Source organism: Amborella trichopoda, chromosome 12 (assembly GCF_054954075.1).
Source record: "Amborella trichopoda isolate Santa Cruz 75 chromosome 12, AtrichopodaSantaCruz75HAP2 v2.0, whole genome shotgun sequence".
In the NCBI taxonomy this organism is placed as follows: Eukaryota; Viridiplantae; Streptophyta; class Magnoliopsida; order Amborellales; family Amborellaceae; genus Amborella; species Amborella trichopoda.
Window position 1 is genome coordinate 4,106,841 of NC_142347.1, and position 25,168 is coordinate 4,132,008.

Sequence of the window (25,168 nt, forward strand, 5' to 3'; positions counted from 1 at the left end):
TAAGTGCATGATAATGTTGCTCGATTTTTTTTAATTATGTTTTGTTAAGTGCATGATATAGTTATATTTCTAATGATGGAAATGAGACATTTTGTTTGTTTAAGTGAATTTAAATATTTTGTTTGTCTTATGTTCAATGAAACACTACACCATCGTCTTCTATGAGCTTGGTTCTTCTATTTTTCTATTCTTTTTTTTTTTTTTCCATTTTTCTCAAGGTTTTTGGAATGTTATGGAAAGAGCCTTTAAAAGATCAGCCGATTTTTTAAAAATCGGCCAACTCCCAATCTAGCCTGATTCCAAAAAGAGAGAGAGATTTACAAAGGTGACCTAAATTTCAAATCATCCCTCACATTTTGAGAAATTGATTTTTCTAAAAAAAATTCATTTTGCTTCGTACATTTATGTTTTTTTATCAACATGGGAACTTTTTTTCTATATTTCTTATTAAAATTATCTTTTATTTTAATAAAAAATAATGTTTTTTTTTATGAATATGAGAACTACTTTTCTATTTTGCTTAACAAAATTATTATTTTTTTATGAAATTATGATTTTTTAATAAAATTATGTTGTATGATGAATATGGGAAGTGGTTTTCTCTTTTGCTTAGTAATTTTATTTTTTGATAAAATTATGGTTTTTTAATAAAATTATGTTTTATGATAAATATGGGAAGTGTTTTTCTATTTTGCTTAATAAAATTATTTTTTGATCAAATTATTTGTTCTAGTGTTCTTATTTGTTGATAAAATCAATGCACAATACACTGAAATGGATATAGTAGATACATATAAGAGCAGTTGTGCATTGATTTTTCGTTTTGTTGCATGTCATGAGATGTACTTTTTGTAAAATATGCCTTATTTAACTTTATCGAAAAGGTATTATATGAATTATGTTTTATCTAACTATATGGAAGAGGTCCTTTCTATTTTTTGTCTTCATTAGTTGGCGTTTTTATTTTATTTAATAGCATCAAGCTACTTTTGTTATTTTCAAAAAAGTGCATAAACTTTCATTCCTTATGTGAGCGATTTGTATACAAAAGAAACTAGAAAGATTTTCATATAAGGTTTGGAACGAATATGTTAATTCTTGAAAGAAGATGTTACATGACAAAAATATCTTCAAAAAATATCCTAAGATATTTTCATGTACAGGACCATAGTATTCAAATATTAATTTATAAAAAATTGTTTCAACTTTTGTTTTTGTAAGATAAATATTTGTAACAAGATATTATACACTTAATCTAAATATTTTTATTTTTTTGGGAGTTTTTGACCCATTTTTTTAAAAAAAATCTACTTGACCGGTTAGTGCGGTTAACCACCCGGTTAGTCCGGTTCCAATTCAAACCGCTCCCAGCTCCATGTCCGGTTAACCGTTCCAGTTTGATTTTGTTAACACTGGGTTGAACATCAAAAAGTATCACGATTCTCTCACTCTTTTTTTTTTTTGGATAGAAAGTAACTTTTTTCTTTTATTCACGGTTCTCTCTCTAGATATCTCCTCGAGTCGAAAAGAAAATTATTAGATCAAGGTGATATTTAGATTAGTAACTTTTTACTTACTTTAAAATGTTAGAGTATTATATTTTCAAATTCCGCCATAGCAAATCATACCGGTCCTAAGTCAAGATAAAGGAGGGGGTTGTGTTAGGTTGACAACCAGCATAAAACTTTGTAGCATCTTTTTATGAATCCTAGACAACTCCAAATAATTAGGATAATGTTTAGAAGCTAATGATAAGAATACTAATTTTTTTACTTCATTTAACTTTTCAAAGCTAAGTATTTGATGGGAGGTGGTTTGGGAGTTGAATTTGTTTTATTTCCAGTTAATTCTCATTAAAAGTTGAAATATAAGCACGAATAATAGCAACAAATTTTAGTTTTTGGAGCAAATATTATTATTCTTTTGCCTTGTTGCTTATGAAGGAGCTCTGAAAGTGGATGGGAGAGGACCAACGGTTTGGGATACTTTTGCTCATTCTTTTGGTAATGCAATTTGTTTGAAGCCAATATAGTATTAAAAAAGATTGTATACTTTGAGACTATTTATCTTAAATATAAGGAGGTTACAATTACTCCTAACCATTAGATATCCAATTGGATGGTTTGAGGTATATCACAAAGTTCAAAACTTTTTTCTTTGAACTTTGAATCTAGTTAAAGACAGATTCCCATGCATTCGATTTGAAATCTGATAGATAATAGTGATTGTGACCTCTATGTAGTAAATGGTTCTTTTTATATGTCGGTCAAAGCACCTAAAAAAAAGAAAAAGGGTGAGGTTTGTATAAAGCATCAACTTTAAATAATTAAAATAAGACATGCTTCAAAATTATGTTGAAAGACAATTGTTGTGTTGGAAAGCTTTGCGATGGCATAAAAATATTTTGTTACCTATAATTATAAAATTTAAAGCTCCAAAAATAATAATATTGAGCAGATCTACAAACAAATACAAAATTCAGAAAATGGGTGGTCTAGATAATGCATCACAAGATGCACTACCTTGATTATTTGAAATCCTTTTTTCTCTTTATGTTCATACATCTCGATGTTGAGATGATCAAATTGAAGTTTCTTTAGCATTGAAACAACCTTTTCCGAACACCTTACTTCAACAGTATAAGGTTGGCACCTTATGTAAACTTTTTTTCTAAATTGAATGAGAAGGTTAAGTAAATAATTTTACCATTGGTGACTTTTAAAGTCCCTTAATTTAAGCAACTCCTAAAGAATTTTCATGAAGAACCCCAAATTATTTTGAGCATGTGATCCAAAACAATTAAGGGTACTCTAGTAATTTGTTCCACTTAGATTAATTTTTTAGCCTAATGAATCATATAACCCTACTTGTTCTGGTTTTTAAACCTTGAGCATGTTTCTTGAATTGAAAAATCTTCTTCCGCATTCATAATCTTGAAGAAAAACAAGTTGGACATTACTGGTCAAATAATTCAATTTTTGCTTGGGAAATTAACTTATAGATCTCTTTTCTTTTTTATAAAGAAAAATAATATTTTTTTTTTCCTTTTCTTTTTTTTTACATATTTTACATTAGGGTCACCGTTTTTTGTTAGCTGACCCCCCCCCCGGCATGTAAGTTTTTTTCTTTTATATCTCGATCTGAAACTTACAAAACTGGACTGAATCCTCCATTTTTATTTATTATTATTATTTTTTTAATTCGGTATGGTATTTGAAGCACCAAACGCCCTTGAATGATGAAAAAAATGGCTTGAGTTATAAGGCAAAAAAAAAAAAAAAAATGCTGTTTGGCACTTGAAGTCCTGACTCTCGACTCTTTGTTGTTTTTTGCTAGATCCAGTACTTGAAGTACCTACCCAACTAGAATGACGAAAAAATGTGATCTGGTACTTAACAGATCGAACCGGTTTGTGGAAAAATACTTGGTAAAGGTCAGTCAGGTATTAGAAATACTGGACAAAAGATAATGTAGAGATGATCTAGAATTTCAAGTGCCAAATTGAATTTTAGAAGAAAAGGGTCTTGTGTTCAGTCAATCTTGTTGTACTAGACCACGGTTTTTTGTGAAAAAATAAAAAGCAGACAAAAGTAAGATCCGCACATAAAATGTGAAAGAATAGAGATTACTTTTCAATTCCAAAATAATAAAAGGGATATACAGATTAATTTTCCTTTTTATATTCCAAGGCACACAACATACCTATAGTATGAGTGTTGTTGAGATGAAGATATTAAAATAAATGAGTGACAAAACAAAAAATGATAAGAGGTGTGATTTGGTTCAAATGGAAAGCTCTAAAAAGGAAGAAGCACGCCCAAAAGGACATATGGATGGAAGTATGAGAAAAAATATGATAGCCTATCGTCTTAGTGAAGGTGTGACCCTCAGTAGAACAGAATGGATGAACATGATTTGTTTGACCGACCCCAAATAATTGAGATAATGCTTAGATGATGATGATATGTGAAGGCATAATACTTGAGACTGAGGTTGAGATAGTGGTGGTAGCACCACTTAAACCTTAGCTTAATCCAAGTTTCTGTTTCCACTGACGTATTCGAAAACTATTCACTACTACTAAAAATGGGTAAGGCCCGTATTCCCCTCAGATATTACCCAAAAAAAAAAAAGAAAAAAAAGAAATATGGCAATATGGCCAGCGTTACTTTGTTATCTATTACCGAATTAATTTATATGGTGTTTGTAGATGGTAGTGGCTATATAAATCAGACAGGAATCGATCACTACAACAAACTCATTGGTGCACTCGTAGCCAAAGGTACAGCAATCTCTCTCTCTCAATTGGATCTCTTGTTGTGAAAAACATCTTTCGTCTTTAACTTTAGTAGAGAAAACCCCGCTCTCTCTCTCTCTCTCACACACAATTTGATTACTTGTGAAAACCTTTGGTCATTTTATGATAAATCTCGGCCGGACTTGGACCTGTAAAAAAAAAAGGGATTTGGATCCAAACCCAGATCCAATCAGACCTAGACCTGGACCTCATTGGACCTGGACCTAACCCAAGCAAAAAGAACAATATATATAATATGGAAAAAGCTGAGTTTAGCCCACTAGCTCATATAAACATATGAGCCCAACGGTCCAGATTGAATCTGGGTCGATCTGACTACTATAGATGTCCAGCAGTGTTTGAATTTTATTTATTTATCTACAAATCCAAATCACTTGAAATTTTAGACTTGTGTTTATAAAAACTAGGTGAATTTTTGAAAAAATATCAAAAAAATATTTTACATGAAATAAATTAACCAAAATACCCTCCAAAAGTTTCGAGGCTATTTTGTTCATTGTTTTTTATGAATAATTATTTTTATTTTTTTATTAGGTGTGCATTGATGAGAAGTACGCATACCTAAAATTTTAAATGATTTGAATTTGTAGAAAAATAAATAAAATTCAAGTATTACCGGACATCTGTGATCTTCAGATCGACCCAGATTCAATTTGGACTATTGGGCTCATTTGTTCATATGAGCTGGTGGACTAATTCCAGCTTTTTCCTATATATATATATATATATATGTGTGTGTGTGTGTGTGTGTTATCTTAAATTTATACATGTAATATTTAAATATTATACCGAAAATATATAGTTATATTTCTTTAAGGAATTGTCTACAAAAAGATCATTCATCTTTTATAGATAAAGATCACAATTATTCTCACTCATTAGATGTCAAAGTGAATGGCATGGACTGAGTCACAAAGTAATAATATATATATATTTTTTTAAACTTTGTGTATATTCAATAACACTCTTATAACCACCTATTTTGAAATTTAAGGGACAATAATGATTGTGACTTCTATGTACAAAAGATAAAAGGGTTTTGTTAGGCTACGCCACTTCGTTGTCTATACCCTTACAGTTCTCAACATTTTTAGACACTTAGATACCTTTGTCCTATAGTACAGTAACCTTTTGTTTAGGGGTATTTTAAGTAATTAGCCAAAGGTAAACTAGGAATTTTTAATAGAAACAAAAGTATTTATTAACAATAGTGGACAATAACATCACAGATATATTATATAACATCACCTATTGTTTTTTAACTACTAATACAATGCCACTATTTTTTTATAAAAATATCCATTCTACCATTCTAAATGACAAAAAATGAAAAATTTTGTATTACAATTCAAGGGTATTTAAGTATCAAAAAATGTTGAGGAATTTAAGGTATACACCACATTGTAGCCTAAAAAAACCCTTAAATAGTCTCTTTGTAGGCAACCCCTTTATTTAAATATTATTAAAATATTATATAGTAAATATTATAGATGATGTTTCCAATAGGGCCTAGGATTATAGATGATGTTTCCAATAGGGCCTAAGATTATAGATGATGTTTCCAATAGGGCCTAGGCTTTATGAATATAAAATAAAGCCTCACCTCAAATCCTTATGAAGAATGCCCTTTCGGCATCAGAAATCTTCATGATGGTTCAAAAATTAACCTCCAACACTGACAATAAAATTTGAAACTCAAAAAATGATTCAGATCTTGTTGATATGTAAACACTTATTTCTAGGGTGAAATGGATGGTCCTAGATGATTTGTTAGCATATATACTATTTTTAAAATTTAAAATCCTATTGTTTTTTGCAAATCACAATGTTCAAGCTAAGATGATCGATTTAAAGTTTCTCAACACTTGATTAGCAATTTTTGATAAGTTATGAGGTGCGGCTTTACTTAATTTGATCGGACTGCAGCCCCATCAAACCATTTTCCAAATATTATTTATATAATAACACTATTTGAATCGGGGTTGGGTCGCGTCCACATGGATCTAGACCCGAACCCAAATAGTATTCGGATCGGATATTTGGACCCGGAACCAACCCACAGGGTCCAATTATTGGACCCATACTTAGATCCGGGTCGGGTCCGGGTCCAGGTCCGGGTCCATTTCCATCCCTACATATCTTGTATTGAAAAATCTCTTTGGTCTTTAAGATTAGTAGAAATAATCTCTCTCTCTCCCTCTCTCTTAATTTGAACATTGCAATCATATCTAACAGTAGTAAATGGTTTTTAAGTAAAAAGAAACTCTCTCTCCCTCTTAATTTCAACATTGCAATCATCTCTACCTAATAAAGAAATTTTGCAGGCATTGAACCCTATGTCACCCTCGAAGACAAATACATTGGATGGCTCAACTCAACAATCATATAATATATTCCATTTTTTTAATCTTTCAATTTCAACAACAAATGATAACAATAATATGTGAAAAGATTTCAGTGTTTCTATGCTACAACTCCATATGGGTTTCAAACAGTATGATACCAGCTCATGAACCATCCTATTCCTACCGACATTGAGCTGAAGAATGGCACATCTCGGCCATCTGTTGTTGGCATCAGGTGGTTGAGGAGTTGAAGCATACTGTTTGATGCCAAACTTTCAGCATAATAGATTTTCCATAAAAATATATTCATTGTTGCTGCTGCTGCTTGTTGAAATAACCTGCCCTTCAAAGTGCTTGTGGAACATGTTTGGTGGGTGATTGTTGTTTGTTATTTTCCTTCTCAAACAGAGCAGATTTCGCAAATTATGCCGAAACATGCTTCCGATTTTTCGGCGATAGGGTGAAGCACTGGATCACTTTCAATGAACCACACACCTTTGCCATTTAGGGCTATGATGTAGGTATACAAGCTCAAGGAAGATGCTCTGTTCTCCTTCACCTCTTTTGTAGATCCGGAAATTCGGCCACAGAACCCTCCATTGTTGGGCATAATGTTCGTCTCTCACATGCTACAGTTGTTGACATAAGTAGAAGAATATACGAGGTAAATATTTCACCTTTTTGGTGAAATTATACAATAAGATAGTTTGCTAGGAAGAAAACAAGAGTCGCCTGATGTGATTCGGGCGGTTGGGACCTAGTCACCTAGCGTAAAATCGGGTGGTTCGTAGTTCGCCATTGATAAAGAAAAGCCTTGTGGATAGAAATGACGCATTCAATCCTCCAATTGGTCAAAAGACTTAGTCAGAGGTAGTTTCAATCTAAAATTTTGATAACCATCTAAAAATTACTATATGATTATTTTCCAAAAAAAAAATTTTGAAGTTTGATTTTTTTAGTCTTTAAATCTCACCATCTAAAAAATGGATAGTCTCTGTTCAATTTCGAGATATTATTTATTTCAAGCACATATAAGGTGCAATTAAGGATTTTTATTTATTTATTTATTGAAATTAATCTATGGGTTGAAGACGCCACATCCCCATAATTTGGAGTTCTAAAATTAATTTTACTTGAGAAATAAATGAACATTATACTCCCATGAAATGAAATATAATATCCTTTGGCTTACATTAGATGGGTTTTGGTGTTTGTGACCACTTTATAGGAAGGGGACTGCATACACTCGGTTTTTCTTATTTACTTGTTTCTCTTTTAATGGCATTTTATTGATTGTTGAAAAATGGTGCTGAAATAATTTTCTTATCAAAATTTAAAAGATGCAGTTTCTAAAAGGTTTAGGTTTTTTGAAAACAAAGTAAATCCTCCCATCAAATGCTCTTTTGGAAAGCACTTTGGGCATCGGAAATCTCTATTATGGCTCTAAAATCAATTTTGATCACCGAGTATGAAAAACTTAACAAATTTAATGGTATAGATCTTGTGGATCCCTGAACATTTATTTTTAATGGATGGTCTAGATAATGTGTTACAATATACACTATTTTTAAGTTGTGAATCTTTTTTTTTTACAACCATAATGATCAAGGTCGAGATGATGGATTTGAGGTTTATCTGATGCCAGAACTACATTTTTTGGAGAGTTTTGATTTGGATTTGGATCTGAAACTCCACAACACCATCATCTCGACCTTGGTCATTATGATTGTGAAAATAAAAAGATTCACGACTAATTTTTCCCATTAGGATCTGGATTTGAATATGAAAAATATACATGGGATCCCAAACCAGACTTGATCTAGATCGAAAATATTCAGATCCGAATCCGAATCCAAACAGTAGACATGGGATCCAGATTTAGATCCAATCGGATCCAAAAATATATTTTTATATATTCTTTTATATATAATGTAATATAAAATAATACTATATAACATAGGGAAATGTATCTATATGTAAAATAATTGGATCGGATCTGGATCGAATCCGCCTATACATGAATTCGATCTGAATTACTCTTTGGATCTAAATTTTGGATCCGGATTCAACCTATCAGATCCAGCTCTTGGTTTTATACCAGGATCCGGGTAAGGTCGTAAATTGTGTTTCATATCCAAAATGGGTGAATTCTCAGCTCTATTTAATATGTCCGAGGGAATAAAATTTATTGTTTTCTCTGATCAAATCTATTGTATCCATGAGAGCCTGAAATTGGGACGTGGTTTACCTAACCAAGCGCTCAACCTGAAAAAAGGCAAAGCAACAACATTCACATCAATACGAAAAAAGTCACAACTTAGAGCTGCACACAGACCGTCCAACTTTTCTTTTCCTAGGATAGATCTAGGAACTCGAATATTTTTTCTTTTAGTTTTTTAAAGTAATAATTCGGTGCTTACAAAGTGGATCCCAAAATTTCAGATAAAAAAAATCCCGTGAAGAAGGATATTTGCCCAACAGAGTTCCAACTTCTAACTATTTTTTCAATTTTCTCTATTTTTTGAATGCTATAGATAGAATATTTCTATAGATAGAATATTTCTATAGATAGAACATTTCCTTACCTTCACATCCTCTTCCACTTTAATCTAAACATCTCTTCTTTCTATAATGTCTCTCTCTTAAACCTCTCTCTTGCCGTGAGTTTAAGAGAGAGAGAGAGAAAAAGAGATGTTTAGATAGAAGGGAGAGAAGTTTAGATAAAAAGGACACAAATATAAAGAGGTGTGTTTGGTCAAAAGGGGCTTATTTGAGTTCAAAAGATTAGAAGATACAATAATTTGAAGTCATATGTTGTCAAAAAGATTTTGAAAGCTTGGGTCTCTTGATAAATGGTTTTTTAAAATAAGGTGTATGGAGAAATTTTCTCTTTAATTTTTTATTCCAACTCATAATCATGTATCTTACAAATTTTTTTTTTAAACTAAATAAAAAACAGTGGTAAATTGTAAAGCAATTCCTCTCCAACATATTTTGACAAATTTCCCCTTTCTATTATCCCCTTGCAGTAAGCCAGGCAAAGCAACAAGGGTCCATTGGAATCTCATTTGATGTGATGTGGTATGAACCCATGTCTAATTCCTTAGAAGACATCGCCGCAACTCAAAGAGGTCAAGATTTCCAATTCGGATGGTAATTAACCTGCCCATTTGACGGTTGTATTTTTCTCTTAAATTCTCTTGAAAATGTATACAATGAGACCATTTACTTTCCATACAAGGAGGTCACAATTGTCATTGGCCGTTAGATTTGATATCAGATGGTTGAAGATGTGTCAATGTTTGGGCACAAAGTCTAAAATAAGATTTTTCGGATGTTGCAATACACTTTCATCTATTGGATTTCATAGCACGATTGGGACCTCCTTGTATAAAAATAAATAGTCTCATTATAGAGTCCCATTAATTAAATAATAATTTAGAACATAATTTAAATTTTTGAGAAATATTGAATGGTAATTTATTTTTTAACTATTGCTTTAGTTTAAATAAATAAAATAACTCTAAAAGTGTAATAACAAATAAAGAGATAAAGAAACGTAGAAATACAAGTGATTGATTAAGCTATCTTCATTTCAAAATCTCATAAGCATGTGGTACGTTGGTGAGTTTGTGCACACACGTGCTTATTTACATATGAGAGAGAGAGAGGGGGGTGTGTGATGAAAGTATTGTGTACCAAAAAAAAAAAGAGATCATGAAAATTTTTTAAACAAGTGATAAAAATGTTTGAATTAAGTGAGCTCCTTGATCCGACTCAAGAAAGTCCGAGTTTGGCCGAGAAAGTTTTGATAAGTAAAATTAAGAACTTATTTGAAACCTAGAGACTTGGGCGATTCCAGGGTATTTTGGCCCCAAATCGCTTGGCACCTGATTTGGTCTGGATAGGCTAATATTGGTTAAGCGATTTTCTAAACACTGGCTCAAACCTTTAAAAGCCCATGTCAAGACTCGGGCTTCCCAGGGTCTTAAGCCCGAGTTAGAGGCCGGCCTACAAAAACAGCATGCCACTTCCATATCTCCACAGTTTTACGTTGAATCTCTAGATCTATACGTGCATGTGCATGTGTGTGTGCGTGTGCGTGTACGTGTACGTGCTATGTTGTGCTGATTTTCACTAGAGTGACATCACTATAGTGACAACAAATTTCGTTGAACAAATTGCAAGTTCATGGACCCTTTGTTTTTCGGGGACTATCCGAGCTCATTGAAAACTCAGGTTGGAAGCCGTTTGCCACAATTCAGCAAACCCCAATCTGCTCTGATTAAGGGTTCCATAGACTTTGTGGGCATCAATCACTACGCAACTTATTATGCCCATAAAAACACCTCTAACATTATTGGTGTCCTTCTCAATGATTCCCTATTAGACTCTGGGGCTCTCACCCTACGTAATTCTCATCTATTTGGATTTCAATTGCTTCTTTAAAATTCAATAAATTGGATTAATTTAGCCTGATTTTGGAAATTTTAATTTGGATTTATTTTGGAAATTTTGATTTTGTTTTTCTAAAAAATTTGCCTTAGTTTTTGCAAAATTAAGTGAAATTTGATCAGAGCGTATTTCACGAGGATGTGGTTGTATGAGGCAACACCTGAAATAACCATCTTGAAGATGGATTGAGGATCCAAAATACCTTTTGGTGACTTGTAGATCCATTTATGCCCTAACTATGGAAATTAAAACTCCAAAAATTGTGCAAATCTAGTGTGTATGTATAAAGACTTGAAATGGATGGTCCAGATGAAATGGTACAATATAAACTATTTTTTAAAGCTTGAAATCCATTTTTACCAGATCCATGATCATAGAAGTGGAAATGATTCATTTGTAGAGTTTCCAATGCTTTCGAAGGTGATTTTTTATGATCTAGAGGTGAACATGATGGATTTCCAGTGCTTTTACCCCTGAATTTTAGGTGTTGTCACAAGCAACCTCAGCCACACCAAAGCCTCATCAAATTTGATGGCTTTATCAATTTCAATTTTTTGTTCCCAAGTTTCCAATAACCCTATATTATGAGTGGGCAGTGCTGCTCATCTTTTGGCATTACTATTGTTGTTTTCCCTTTTAATCTTTCGAACTTCTTATTTTTGGCTTCTATGTGTATCTGTTACTCACTATTTCCTTTGATGCATTTACAGCTTTTAGAAATGGTGAACCCATTAGAGACAAGGAACAATTCCAGCTCAAACCTCGTTACTTCAATGAATATTATTAATACATAAAACAAATGGTATTGTAAAAATATTATATGCTTCCATGTTTGAGGAGCAAAATGTGCATTTGCTCTAGGAGTGAAATCAAAACCCTAGCTGGTACTTTGAAGCAGTGGTTTAAAAAACAGATTGGTACTCTAGATTGGGCATCCCAAAAACCCAACCAGATTGGTGAATCAACGGTTTGGATTGGGAATCGACCGAATCGATCGGATTCAACAATAAAAAAATCCAAAAAAAATATTCAAAATCATTATAAATGTTGTTTTTTAGGAATCCAATAAGAAATTAAGGTACTACATTATTAACTTTCATTTGTTTTCATTAATATGTGACTAATGAGATATTTTTTCCCTGTATGAACTTATATTAACCATTAAATCACAAAAAAAATAAAATCATAGAATTATCATGGATGCAATATATAATCATACATGGACTACAATAAAAAATGGATTAAATCGATAAAAAAATGGCCACTAAAATCTTGAATTGGCGGAAACACTAATCCACTAGAAAAATCCCAAACTATTACAACCTAACTAACTATAATCCAAACTTATTACAACCTAACTAACTATAATCCAAACTTATTACAACCTAACTAACTATAATCCAAACTTATTACAACCTAACTAACTATAATATTATATACTGAAATTGAAATTGTTGGTTTACATTATATAATTATTTTACTATACAATAATAACAAATCCAAAATATCTTATAATACCATCTAATTTAAAATATATTATTAACAACTGTAAGAAAAAATAGTACATTACATAATTTATAATGCAAAATTAATAAATAAAATATAAGATTTGGATATCAATGTAAAAATTATTAGAATACGTACCAATTTTCAAAATAACACTTTATTTTTTCAAAAATCTAATGTAAAGGTTTCTAGAATAAATTTAGTAGAAGAGATTGTTATGAGAGAGAGAGAGATTTCAAATGGCCTCATTGTATGAACCCTATCTTTAAATTAATATTCCTAAATTTATGTTAAAGACCATCATATTATAAAAATAAAAAATATAATTAGAACATTTATTCCAAGGTAAAAAAAAATCTAACAATAGGCATTCATTATAATTAGACTATTTATTTTTGGGTAAAAAAAATTCTAACAGTAGGCATTCTTAGATGAGAGAGAGAAAAAGAGCTAATATGCTCCAAGCATATATTGTATGGGTGCAGTTGGCATACAACCGCATTCGTAGCTGTAGAGGTAAGGTGGACCTTCAGATTTTATCATGGTATATAATTTTGATGTAAAATGTTCTTAGGATTATCTCAAAATCTATTTTTATATCTAATTATAAAACTTAAAATTTCAAAAATGATTGAAATCAAGTAGATTTATAAACATATGAAAATCTTGAAAATGGACAGTGTAAATAATATATCGTAAAATGCACTATTTCTACGACTTAAAATCTTTTTATTTTTCATGGTCATACATCTCAATGTCGAGATGATCAATCAAAGGGTTTTTCAACATTAAAACTACCTTTTTTGATGGATTTTTGAGGTGCATCTGTAGTTTTGCATTATAAAGTTGCATCCTTAGGGATCGTTTGGGTACCTGAAAATCATTACGTGACAATAGATTACAAGAAAATATGACATTTCCACTGTTTGGGTACACTTAATCGTAAGGAAATGGAAAGATATTAAGCTAAATTTCCCCAAAAATTAGACCCCAAAAATAAAAAAATCCATTACGCACGGTGATAGGTGAAAATCTATTACGACGAGTAATTTTGGGAAATCTTTGGCGTGCGTTTTTGCCTATTCTATTCTTGATTAAAAAAATCTTCTAAGCCCTCTCTTTATAATATCTTGGTGATCCCTCCCTTTTTAAGCTTGTCCCCTTATCTAAAGGCATCAACTCTCATATAAAAACAAAAAAAATAAAAATACAAATTAGTAATCAATAATAAATTACACCACACAAATCATAATAAAAGTTTCACACAACATAATGTGATCCCTCCCTTCTAGTTTACTAATCAAACTTCTTCCCATTTTTTAGCTCGTATTCTACAGATTTTGAATTTAGTATCATAAATTTATTTTTTATTTGAAATTACATAAAGAGACATTTGAAAGACTTCTATAAAAAATAAATAAAAATAAGGCTTATCATAATAAAATTATGTTATTCCAATCATATTGTTCCAATGATTTATCATGTTGAAACCAATGTCATGTTAGAAAACATGTGATTGCATATAAGTGCCAAAGGCACTTAAAATAAGTAGGAAATAGTGTCATGATTGTAAAATGGTATAAGTTATTATTAGAAAATCTTTTTAGAATGGTGATAATGTTATTATTAGAAATCTTTTTGGAATGGTGTGATGATGATTTTAATTCAGTATTTTAGTGGAATTTTGTGACAAAAGAGAAGGAAATGATAATTATGCATTTTAGTGAAATTTTGTGACAAAAAGGAAAGAAATGATAGTTTATAGGCACATGCTAGTAAAATGTTGGTAGTGCATTTCCTATATTTCTTCCAGACATAGCCAAACAATAACAATGTATTTCCCAGGTAGCATCTAAATATTACCCAAACAGTAACAATTTATTTACAGGTAATGTATTACGAAATATATTTCCAAGTATCCAAACGGCCCCTTATATAAACTTTTTCTATTGTATTACCTTTACATGTCTAATTTGAGCTTACAATAATTGCAGCTCAAATTGCATCCTTATATAAACTTTTTCCATATTATATTACTTTTACATATCTAATATAAGCTTACAATAATCGCAGCTCAAATGCATTTATTTTTTTTGACAAGCAAAATAAGAAGATGGCGCTGCCCAGGCTCAGGCCAAGTACCTTCAATGTGTAAGAAAGACGTGATAACCAACTACACCACATGCCTACTTGTTGTATTATTCACATGAATAAAAGCCTGAAAGCCTTTATTGTATTGCCTTTGAATCACAATAAGTACCATGCTCAAATCCCACATCAAAAAAATGAAGACGTGAATAAAACCTTCCGTAGTACTACACACATTGCATGCTTGAAAAGCATGATGAAGCATGAGGCAGTGTGCCCAAGGATACGTGGCGCTAGGGGCTCATGGTTGATGGAGACATACGTCGCCATGTGATTGTTTCCATTTTTATTGAAAATGATAAAAATGCCTATTGTTCCCATTTTTATTGAAAATGATAAAAATGCCCTCGACCTTGCCGGATTCCGTTTTATAGCTGGATCTGGAACAGTCCAGCTGATACCCGATCCGAATCACGACACATGTGGCGATGTGATTGTTCCCATTTTTATTGAAAATGATAAAAATTCCCATTGTTCCCATTTTTATTGAAAATGATAAAAATGCCCTCGACACGGCCGGATTCCGTTTTATAGCTGGATCTTGAACAGTCCAGCCGATACCCGAGCTCAGTTCCAGATTGAATCGGTGTTTTTTTGAACTTTTGAACACCCAAATTTGGTGATATGAGCTGCCTAATTTAGCTACCAACCTAAGAAAAAAAAAAAAAAAAAAAAAAGAATATACGATACGCACCTTAGAACTGCATGAAAAGCTTCACATTGAGGACTGCAAACAAATTGTCTAAATGGTCTGATCAAAATGATTAGCACTTAAAAACTGTTTCTTTTAATTTTATAACACTAATATGGTTATTTAAAGGAAAGTATATAATGAAATCATTTACCTTTGATATAAGGTGGTTATAGTTAATCTTAGAAATTGGTTGACTGCTTTTGTTTCATTGACCATGTTTAAAGTTCAAAAGAATTTTTTCAAACTTTGTCACACACTCAAGCTATCAGATTTCCCATCATATGGATATAAGTAAGTGTGACCTCCCTATACCAAAAGATAAATGGTCTCATTGTATACAAGAGCCTAAGGTCATTGACCCTAGGAAGCATATGTAAATTCTGCTCCCAAGGGAACAAAATGTACATTTGCTCCCTTGGACCAAGACCTTGATATTATTATTGCTACTTCTACTCATTCATTCGATGATAATGATGATGGTGATGTTGATAATGGAGCTAACAGTGATATTAGAAAAGGGGATGTACTTGATGTCTTAGGGGACACAATTGTTAATCTGCGTCCGCGATGTACCAAATGTCCACTGGGGTCAATGCAGGTAAAAAATGGCAACTTTAAAGTTGATTATCAGATAGAAGACGTATGTACATCATTTAACTGGAGTAGGAGGTAGAATTCTAAGATACATTAAAGGCTTTCGCCATAAAACTTAAATAAACATTTGAAATATATAGTTTATATGTTTATTAAAGTGTCAAACACGAGTTTTTGGCATTCATGACGTATCGGCACATGCTCAAAATATTAGATATATGTGTTCCAATTGCATAGCTCCATTCAAATTAACAAGTAGGCCATGAGCACTGGTGTCTTAAAATGCGAAAAGTATACACTTATATTTAGTACAAGGTGATCACAATTAATGTTGACCAGTAAAATGTGAAATTGGGTGATTACATGTATTGCATTGACTAAGCTCAAAATTCAAAATAATTTTTTTCAAACTTTGTGACACACCTAGGCTTTCAGATTTACAACGGATGGTTATAAGTAATTGTATCCTCCTTGTACCAAAGGTAAATAATTTCATTGTATACAATCCCGTTAAAATATTTATTATTTTTTTACCTTGTGTGTTTATAAGGATAGACGATCCAGACAATTCCCTAATTCCCATCAAGGACACGTTGAAGGATGAGAAGAGGATCAAATACCATAATGACTACCTCACAAATTTGCTGGCTTCCATGAGGTACGTTGCTTTATTGACTTGTGAAATTCCATTATTTTTCAATTTGAATTGCAAAATTTTGTACTTTTCCCTTTTAATTTTGGGAGAATCAGGGCTAAATAAAGGTGGCAATGGACCCGACCAGACTCGAGACCTGGTGGGTAGACCTGACCTCCGATTTGGGTATAAGTCCAAATTTTTCAGGTTCGGGTCCAAAACCTAGACCCAAATACTATTCGGGTTCAAATCTAGCCCGACCCATTACCACTCCTAGGGCTAAAATTTTGGCACATATAAATTTCAAAATTACGCTCGTTATGGGTAACCAATGTGAACTTTGTCGAATTTTCTATTTGTACAACCCATGAAGTCATTGTGTTACATGAGTTGCCTAATGCGAAGAAAATATGGCAATCATTTAAACTTTTAAATTGTATTTTACAATATGAGACCATTTACAAGGCTATAAGGTCCACCCACTACTTTCTGTAATCTAAAACTTTTAAATTGTTATCATTTAAATCAAATATCCCCCCCTCCCCCCCCCCCCCCCCCCCCGCCCCCCCCGTCCCCCTCAAATTTAAATCTCATAATCCATGGCTTTTGTTGACCCCCTTCCTAATTTGGAAAGGTAGATTGTGCGTTAGGGGACGCACTTCTACAGTAGCCTCCCCTTAGCCATGTAACATCCATCATGGAGACGGATGCTGGAAAATGGTAGCTCCAAAAAGTTTGAAATCAATAGTGTTAAAATTATGTAAAAAAAATTATTTTTTGTGTTTTTAATTTTCTTTTTTTTAAGTTACTACTTGTCATTGTTGAGATTATACATTCCTCAAAATTTTGAATCTAAAATCTCTATCTAAAATGGATTTTAGAGGGAGGACTCATTAAAAAAGGTGACTCCGTTGACTCATAGAAACCTTGTCCTCTTATTTTGGAAAAAGTTCATATAATTGCGATGCTCTAAAGAATCAAATTAGGGTAGATCTCAAAAATTTGACTAGAAGAGGTTGTTTTGATGCTCAAATATTCTCAAATTGATCATCTTGACCTCAAGATGTAGAAACATGAGAAAAAAAAATGATTTCATGTTTTAGAATTAGTGTAACTTGTAATGCATTTTTTTACCGTCAATTTTCAAGTTTTCATAGATATGCTCAATCTATATTATTTTTTAAGCTTAAAATTTTATAATTAAATATAAAAATATGTTTTAAAGCTATCACAAAGATTTCCAGTTTTGAAAACACATTTATCGATACTATTTAAAGGTGCTCTTTACTTTCATTGTTTAGAGTTTCGGCTCTATAGAATCCACACTTTAATTTTTGCATAGAACATGAAAAATGTTTTCCAAATTTGGTACAAAATACTTTGAAATTCCATAAGCTTCCAAACTTTGGCAATTCCAATTTTACGAGGATGGATGCATTATAAAGGGGTATTTTGTGTGGTCTCTCTTGGACAATTGGGAATGGGCGGCCAGATTTACTTTGAGATTCGGCCTCTACGTCATAGATTATAATGATAAGCTCAAGCGATATCTAAAGGACTATATTCAATGGTTCAAAAACTTCTTAAAATGATAATGCAATTATGTTTGTCTCAAAAAGGCATATAATAAAACTGTTTACTTTTTGGTACAAAACGGTTATAATCGCCTGTAACACTCGCATACGAAATCATGCAACTGAGGGTGCACTATTGACTCGTGCTCAAAATCCGAGGAAGTAGTCCTCAAATTTGAGGGTGCACTATTGACTCGTGCTCAAAATCCGAGAAAATAGTCCTTAATTTTCTGTCGACAAATAACACAATCTAGCGATCCAAATTCACGCTACAAGACTCGTGACTTTTGCGATATGAAAAGTATAAGTCACATCATACAATCTCTTTTTTTGTATTATTATTTCGATGTATCTCATCATTATTTTTTTATTTTTATTTCAATGTTTTTAAAGATCCATTGTCTTTTGACCAATCCGAGTTTCTATATATTGAATTTTATCCAAAAGATTAATGGTTAATAAGAATAAAAAAAATTGTAGGTACCTTCAATTTAGACTTTTTAAATAACCTCTCCCCAACCCACTTTTTTATCGCAACTTTTACCCCAAAACATACTTTTTTGGCAAATACCCTACAGTTAAAACTCATATTTATTTGGATGAAGATACCCTTATCTGTACAAACTCGCGTCACATCCCGGTAGGATGCGTAATGACCAAAGCTTAAGTGTCGGGCCGCAGTAAAAAATTGTCGCACCGTTACAATAAAACCACTGCCGTACCCCAATGCACAGCTACCGGACCGCATGAAAAATATGTTGGACCGATGTAAAAGAGTGCTGGACAGATATCACCTTGTGCCAGACCGAGCTAAAATCACAATCGGACCCATTGAATATTTGTCAAATCGAAGGCACCTTGTGCCGAACCACGCGCACACTATACTAGCAAAGAATACAATGCTGGACTGGCAGTTGGAAGTGCCAGACTGACAGTTGGAAGTGCCAGACTGACAGTTGGAAGTATTGAACCGACTGCACCTCATGTTGGGAATATGACACGAGCTTGTACGGATAAAGGTTTTTTGGTCTAAATAAATGACTTTTTAATTGGAGGGTATTTGTAAAAAAAAAATATTTTGAAATAAAAGTTACGAAATAAAATTGGTTGGGAGGGAAGTTGTCTAGAAAGTCCAAAGTAAGGGTATCTGTAATTTTCCCATAAGAATATCCATATCCTAAATATTTGTGAAACCCCTTCGACGTCTTTTAAAACTCGAAACAGTTAGGTGAGTTGTCAGGTTCAATTTTTTTTGTTTTTTTTGAGAAAACTACAACTGTTGTAAACTCTACACCGCATGCTCCAACAAGCCACTCGGCCCTATAGGTTCTCCACGGTACAAAAAGAACTCTATACTTGAGGATACTTAAAATATCCGAGATGCCTTTATGAATACATCAACACATATTTCTCCGTCCTTTCATAAGTCTTCAACAATCCTTGTGCGTTGCTCCCTGCCCTTCCTTGCCTGAGTAGCAACATCAGCTGCAGGATCATGCTTCCTCCTGTTAGTGGTAGCGGCTGCCCATTCCTTCAAGGTACATGCATCATGGGCAGTATGTTGGCCATGCTATCTGTTGTCGGTTGCATTTTCTTCGTTGAGCTCTTGTTGGAAGCTGAGAGCGTTGCTTCTTTTCCCGAGAGGATAATGTCGTCAGATGAGGAAGACTTGAACTCCTCATCACGCCCCAAGTCCACCACCGGCACAGATGTGCTAGGGGTATGAACTGCTGCCGTGTCGGCACCTTCTTCATTAGTATCATGGGAAGGGCCTTGAGTGACTTGGTGGTCATGCCTATTCAAAGTGACGCCACCTCCCCCTAATGCATCCCTTCCATCATTGACCCCAGTGCCAAATATGGTCTCTAAGACCTTGAAGTATAAAGGTAAAGTCTTGCCATTGTATCTTTTTACAAAACTATTCTTCTGTAAATAAAACATATGCATGTATTCAATTTGTGGGAACATTGCACTGAAACTTGCATAACCACATAGAAATAGACAATGAAAGGGTTTTCAACTCACCACTGTATACTGAGCCCATAGGACTGGTTCACCAGTCTCCATATTTCTCCCATAATCAAACCCAAAACCAGATTGTGATAAAGTTTTACTTCCATGAACTTGGTCCTAAATTTCTTGTATTTATTCTTCAATCGTTCTAAGTCATAGGAATTTCCAATTGCCCCTTTCATGAATTATATCATTCGGAGTCATGCACCTTTTTTTAGGCCCCTACCTTTTGACCTCTTTCAACAAGATATCAATAAATTGATTCTCCTCTGCAACGTTCTACTGCGCAAATTGTCTGGTTTCGCCTTTTCGTGATTTGCTCCCCATGACAGTATTTTTACTGGCCGTTGACGATTGGTTATCCATTCCTTCGGAGACAAATAGTGCATTTATATATTTACTAAATCGTATGGAGTGATAACACCACCTATGCACAAGGCATATGGACAATTGACCATTCATATATAAATTTGTTACAATATATCTACAATGATAACCGTTCATAGTACCAAGTTAACGATTTTGTTTACAATGCAAACAAGAGAGATCTTGATAGGACGATCCCTCAGATCCGTACAACAAAATGATTTTAAAAAAGTGATAGAGAGTAAGGAAAATCAAATTCTGATTTGAGGCTAGATCTACTCAGAAATGAGTAGATCCGCTCTCAGATCAATGGCATAGCCAGCATTGATCCAAAAAGCACGAAAGAATAAAATAAATATAAGATCCTAGATCTAACAAAATAACTAAAAAATAAAGGAAAAAGCATAAGAAAAATGCTTGGCCAAGCCAGTTGGCCCGGCAAACCCGAGGCTTCAAGGCCTCGCCCGTATCAGGACCGGCTGAGTTTATGCCGTACGTCCTTTTTTGTCTCTCTTCAAGTTTTGACCAAGCCTTGGCTTGGTTGGATTTCTTGATCTAAGGGTGGCCTAAAGCTAGGGTTTTCCTAAGTCTAAGATTTGCTAACCGGCTTTTTGTCTCTTTATCTTTTTCTCTCTCTTCCTCTCTTTCGTTTTCTCTGAGCTCTCTCTCTCTCTAAGCTGTTTTATTTCCTGGGCTCTTTCTCTCTAGATTTCCTAGCCTCCAACGTTCCACCTCTCTCTCCCAACTCTTCCCTTTCTCTCCCCTTAAACACGCTAGTTTTCTTTTCTTATAGACCTAATAGGGATGTGGATTGGATAACTACTAAAACTATAGGATTTGCTCGGTATAGAATGGATAACTACTAAAAACTATGGGATTTGCTATGTATAGAGTAGATAACTACTAAAAACTATGAGATTTGCTAGGTCTGAGTCGTAGGATGGGGACCATGGATTATGGTTGGTTTAGGGGTCTACTGAAATAGTGTGGTCCTATGGTTTTTTTAAGGTTAGAAAAATCATGGAATTTTACCAATTTTAAAAATGTGGTGTCTACAGTTGCCACTCTTTGGCACTCCCTGTCCTTCGAGGGACAGGTGAGTGCCAAAGAAGTAGACACTCTTTGGCACTCCCTGTCCTTCAAAGGGCAAGTGAGTGGCAAAGATAATGTAGACACTTTAATTTTCATCATGACGTATTGTAGTCAGAGGACATACCAACTATCCTTCCAAGATATTGCTCCTTCCGCTCACCCACTTAGGGTATTTTCATTCTAGGGTTTTCGGCATGAGATGTCGATGAGTTACACTAGCTTAAAACTCGAGTTGGATTTTTTGACCTGACACTTTCTTTTATTTTCTTAGGGTTTTCTAAGGTCTTTTATAGATTTATCTTGTTTAGGCAGAGGTTTACTTGGTCAATTCTAAAGAGAGAGATGAGGTGGCAACATGGTAATCATCATATATTAGTGTCCAAACTCCTTCGTTTTTAAAAGTATTTTTAGAAATAAAACCTAGAGCCTTGAACTGGTCATGATTTTAACAAAGAAATTAAAGTTCTTTTAAAACATATGGCATATGATGAAAATTTTGAAATGAGAAAGATATTTTGAAAAACAAATTTTTAGTTAGCAGTTTTAGCTCCTGCAACCATGGAGCCCTTTAAGTAGTTTAACGTCATGCAGCGATGGACAGGGTAGTTGGCAGTTATACTCATGCAAACGATGGAGTGTTTTTTAAAAGAAAAGTTTTGAAATGAAAGTTTTAAGATTTTTATTTCTTTTTAATTTTTTTTAAATGTGGGTCTTACAGTTTAACCACTTGTAACCCCTTTGGTAGACCCTATATGAGTGTGTCGGCTCCTTGCTTGAATCTTCAGGACGAGGAATCATCAAGTATTTCATTATCTTCCAACCTCAACTCTTGTATTTCAATTCAAAGGAGAGTTCTTTGGAGTTTTCAAGCAAAACATAGTTTTGAAAATACAGGATACTGCCCCTGGGTGTTTAGAGTCTCTTTGGATTTCCGATTTAGTTCCTCCATCATTCACCTTTCAAAGTCCAGATGATCGATGTCCTTAACAAAGTTCCATCAGGCTAATGCTTATTGATTTTTCTTTTGACACTATTCTGACTCAGGATGAAGGAAGAGAAGATGTTTACATATAAAAGACTTTAGAGAATAGAAGGAAAGGAGAAAACTTCTTCTTTTTCATCACTTCCAGCATTTCGGGTGTTCAGCCTGGTAGCCATTTTTCCAACACATGGGGTTCCATTTAAAATTTAAGCCCAAATGCTTTCTTTTTTTTTTTTCCTTTTTATTTCTCCCTTGGGTCCCTTTCGGGTGTTCAGCCCAGCATATTTTATTTTATTTTATTTTTTGAAGAAGAAAATGACGATAAAAGAAGACGAGGAGGAAGAAGAAGAGTCAACGGTGTTTTATTTTATATTTTTTATTTTATATTTTATTTTTTTATTTATTTTTTTTATTTTTTATTTTTTTTTATTTTTTATTTTTTTGGCATTTCGCTTTAAGACTATGTAAGGATTTGATCATCTTTTCCTTATCCAAGTAGCAGGGAGGTTCTAATATCAGCCATCCTCTGATTTCCTTTGCCCCAGGTTGGCATCGAATATTTCTTTGACAATGGTCATCAAGCTCCCTTTGGATTTATCTATTGAATTGCCCCACTTGATCCTTGATTTTGGGACTAATAATTACTCTTAGTTTCCTAATCCCTTACATGGATGGATAAGCTCATTAGTTATTCCCCGTTAATGGGATAATTTGTATTACTCATTAAGCGTTAATGCCTTTTGAAGTTTGAGGCGTGAATGCCCTATTTGGTTTCTTGCAAGGGGTGATCACTCACCCAACTCCTTTTTTATTTTTTTTTCATTGAAGATTTTTTGCTCTTCGGAGGTTAACTCCGTAATAGGCTCCTCCTTAGTGCTCGAACTTGGAGGAGATTCTCGCAGGAGAAGAGTGACTAAGTTAACATTGGATGACCTTATGGCACGTTGGGAGTCTGCAAACAAGGGCTCAATCTCATTAACTGCCCCTGTTGTGCCCTCTTCATGAGAGGAGATTACCTCTATTTAGTAGTTTGATGGGGTTGCCCCTGCAGGGCTTTATGTTCTGTTAGGAACTTGTTTTTCATGAGATGAACTTTTGTGATATGGGCATACCCCAGTTATCGGAGTTGTGCTCCTGCCCTAGTTAAGCTTTAGAAATCTCTCCTCTTGAGGAGGTGACCCAATTTGGTCACCATATGGGTGGATCATCTAGGAAGTCTTGTGAAGACGGCCCAGGTGGGCCTCTTAGAATTTTTAGAAGGTCAACTTCTAAAAATAGTTGAGGCAGTAAGTCTCCTTGAAGAATTTTCTCATCTGCCTCCTCTTGAGTTATTCTCCCGGAATTAAGGTTTTCTTGTCACCATGAGTTTGGAACTCCACAGTTTCTTAGTCTTGGTTAAGCTTATGCTCGAGTTCGCCTTGCTTTTGCCAGTTTGATTCATTATCATACATGTGTGATTCATTTATTATGTGAATTTAGAAGTACAGGTTGAAGGGATCATCTGCCCTAGTTTGATTACCGATGATGGGGACTTCTTGTACCTCTTTCGAGACTACATCTTGGAGTGGAATTCCACATGTGATGACCCTTTCTCGTATGTTTTTTGGGTTAACTCCTGGGTGAGCTTATGCTCGTTTTGTTTTTCATCTACGAGACTGTCCAATTGATTTCTTCTTGTGCTCCAAGGCCATTGTAGCTGTTTTTCAGGTTTGAGTGCAGTGCAGTTTGTGATTCTTCTGAGTTAATCAGGTTGACATCAGAATTGTTTGTCGAGACATCTACAGTTTCTATTTTTTCTCTACCAATCACCTCTTTCTTTTTAACACTTATCGTATTGTTATCAATGAGGTCCTGAACTCTATGCCTGAAAGCTCGGCACTCTTTAGTATTATGAGCATAATTTTGATGCCACTCACACCATCAAGATGTATCACCTCCATGGAAGGGAAGATTCCTGGCTACTACAGGTAATTCTATGAGCCTTGCCTTAAGCAATGTCTTAATGACATCGGTCATAAGCTCATTAATGGGAGTGAATTCCCTTGGTGTGGAAGTCTGCATTCTCCATGTGGTAAAGTAAGTTTTAATCCTTTCTTTTGAATGGTTTGTAGAAGGGTTGCTTTTCTTGATTATGTTCACCTCTCCTTCTTGAGAGGGTCTTTCGCCAGTCGAGTTATCAAAGACTATAGCCTCATCCTCCTTAGCCCGTTCATAATGCGCTACTTTCTCAAGTATAAGGTCAAACGAGTAAGGAACCGCTCCATTGCTGAAGAACATGACATATTCTGAAGTCATGTTCTCTAATGTTATTCTTACCTTCACAGATTTAGGGAGTGGGGTTTCGACGACTCGTGTAGCGGTCTCTCTGAATCTTGTTATAAATTCAAAGGGAGACTCGTTCGACTTTTATTTGGTGGATGTTAGCTCACCAAGGGTAATGGGTCTTG

At 33.8% G+C, this 25,168-nt stretch overlaps 1 pseudogene across 1 annotated transcript in view; it reads left to right on the plus strand.

Annotated features, from left to right (window-relative positions):
* Positions 1 to 24,996: 24,996 nt before the first annotated feature.
* LOC148779371 (ABC transporter G family member 39-like) overlaps positions 24,997 to 25,168 on the plus strand; it is a 94,442-nt pseudogene continuing 94,270 nt past the window's right edge. Inside the window, exon 1 of the transcript XR_016046178.1 lies at positions 24,997 to 25,155. The product of XR_016046178.1 is annotated as an ABC transporter G family member 39-like (transcript). The remainder of the gene's footprint in view (positions 25,156 to 25,168) is intronic.